At 50.3% G+C, this 2500-nt stretch overlaps 1 protein-coding gene across 2 annotated transcripts in view; it reads right to left on the bottom strand.

Annotated features, from left to right (window-relative positions):
- LOC108412195 (tetratricopeptide repeat protein 39B) overlaps nucleotides 1–2500 on the bottom strand; it is a 27757-nt gene that overhangs the window by 21351 nt on the left and 3906 nt on the right. The window lies entirely within an intron of this gene.

The following is a 2500-nucleotide window of genomic DNA, read 5'->3' as shown; positions in this document are numbered from 1 at the left end:
CACGCACACAGATTTAGTGCTGCTATCACCTTTAACACAGAACTAACAGGAGATACAAGGCCGTAATGCAACAGAGCACCACACACACACACACTCACACACACACACACACACACACGTTTTACACTCTCACCAGGAAAGCAGTGTACCTGAGAACACCTGCAGACTGACACAACTGTCCTAACACACACACACACACACACACACATTGTGTCCTGTAATCAGAGGCCTGAGGTGGTGCAGAAGGTGAGAAACGGTCAGAAAGAAACGGCCAAAAACACCTTCAACTACTAAAACATCACAGCAGCACAGCAGGCCACCAAATCACTGCCCACCAACACTCAGACTAGACAGGGGGCAGTTTTAAAGAGCGAAAGGGTGGGTATGTATAGGGTGTGTGTGTGTGTGTGTGTATGTGTGTGTGTGTGGTTACACCTAGTGGGGGAAAATAATAGACAAGAATTCCACCTTTAGGGGAGGAGAGAAAGAAAGACAGTAAAAAAGGATGAATAGACAGGCAGGCAGACAGACAGGCAGGCAGGCAGACAGACAGGCAGGCAGGCAGACAGACAGACAGACAGGCAGACAGGCAGACAGACAGGCAGGCAGGTAGGCAGACAGACAGGAAGACAGACAGGCAGACAGACAGGCAGGCAGGTAGGCAGACAGACAGGAAGACAGACAGGCAGACAGACATGTATGCTCAACCTCTTTTCTTCAACTTTCAGTGCCCCGGTATCTCGGTTTATTCACTGCATTTAAGCAGAGATGTTGTAACTGAAGAGACGGTCACTGTGTAAAGGATGGATGAAGCTCGTTGTCTAAACGGCGTCTGCTTGAGGACCAGGACCTCCTTGTTGTGGAGATCTGTGTAAGCGCAGTGTGTTCCTGAGCCAAACATGGAAAACTATTTTTAGGTGTTTGTCAGATTTCACCAGTAATTTCAAACATGCTTTTTAAACGGTAATATGAGCTTCGCTGTCGAGTCTTCTGGTCTCTCCTCGTTGAAAGAACGGCTCTGTACAGCTGGAAATAACTGCCCGGCGGTGTGGCAAAGATGGTCGCCGAGTGAACAGACTGTAATGACTTTGGTGTAACACACTGGAAAAAACTGAAAGAAGAGATCAGAGCAGCGGACAGTTATCAGAGATCGGAGCTGAGGACAGTTATCAGAGATCGGAGCTGAGGACAGTTATCAGAGATCGGAGCTGAGGACAGTTATCAGAGATCGGAGCTGAGGACAGTTATCAGAGATCGGAGCTGCGGACAGTTATCAGAGATCGGAGCTGAGGACGGTTATCAGAGATCGGAGCTGCGGACGGTTATCAGAGATCGGAGCTGCGGACAGTTATCAGAGATCGGAGCTGAGGACGGTTATCAGAGATCGGAGCTGAGGACGGTTATCAGAGATCGGAGCTGCGGACGGTTATCAGAGATCGGAGCTGCGGACAGTTATCAGAGATCGGAGCTGAGGACAGTTATCAGAGATCGGAGCTGAGGACGGTTATCAGAGATCGGAGCTGAGGACGGTTATCAGAGATCGGAGCTGAGGACAGTTATCAGAGATCGGAGCTGAGGACGGTTATCAGAGATCGGAGCTGAGGACGGTTATCAGAGATCGGAGCTGAGGACAGTTATCAGAGATCGGAGCTGAGGACAGTTATCAGAGATCGGAGCTGAGGACGGTTATCAGAGATCGGAGCTGAGGACAGTTATCAGAGATCGGAGCTGAGGACAGTTATCAGAGATCGGAGCTGAGGACAGTTATCAGAGATCGGAGCTGAGGACGGTTATCAGAGATCGGAGCTGAGGACGGTTATCAGAGATCGGAGCTGAGGACAGTTATCAGAGATCGGAGCTGAGGACGGTTATCAGAGATCGGAGCTGCGGACCGTTATCAGAGATCGGAGCTGAGGACAGTTATCAGAGATCGGAGCTGCGGACGGTTATCAGAGATCGGAGCTGAGGACGGTTATCAGAGATCGGAGCTGAGGACAGTTATCAGAGATCGGAGCTGAGGACGGTTATCAGAGATCGGAGCTGAGGACAGTTATCAGAGATCGGAGCTGAGGACAGTTATCAGAGATCAGAGCTGAGGACAGTTATCAGAGATCGGAGCTGAGGACGGTTATCAGAGATCGGAGCTGAGGACGGTTATCAGAGATCGGAGCTGAGGACAGTTATCAGAGATCAGAGCTGAGGACGGTTATCAGAGATCAGAGCTGAGGACGGTTATCAGAGATCAGAGCTGAGGACGGTTATCAGAGATCGGAGCTGAGGACGGTTATCAGAGATCGGAGCTGAGGACGGTTATCAGAGATCGGAGCTGAGGACAGTTATCAGAGATCAGAGCAGAGGACGGTTATCAGAGATCGGAGCTGAGGACGGTTATCAGAGATCGGAGCTGAGGACAGTTATCAGAGATCGGAGCTGAGGACGGTTATCAGAGATCGGAGCTGAGGACAGTTATCAGAGATCGGAGCTGAGGACAGTTATCAGA

This window comes from Pygocentrus nattereri, chromosome 9 (assembly GCF_015220715.1).
Source record: "Pygocentrus nattereri isolate fPygNat1 chromosome 9, fPygNat1.pri, whole genome shotgun sequence".
NCBI lineage: Eukaryota > Metazoa > Chordata > Actinopteri > Characiformes > Serrasalmidae > Pygocentrus > Pygocentrus nattereri.
This window is presented reverse-complemented; position numbering and strand designations above follow the sequence as displayed.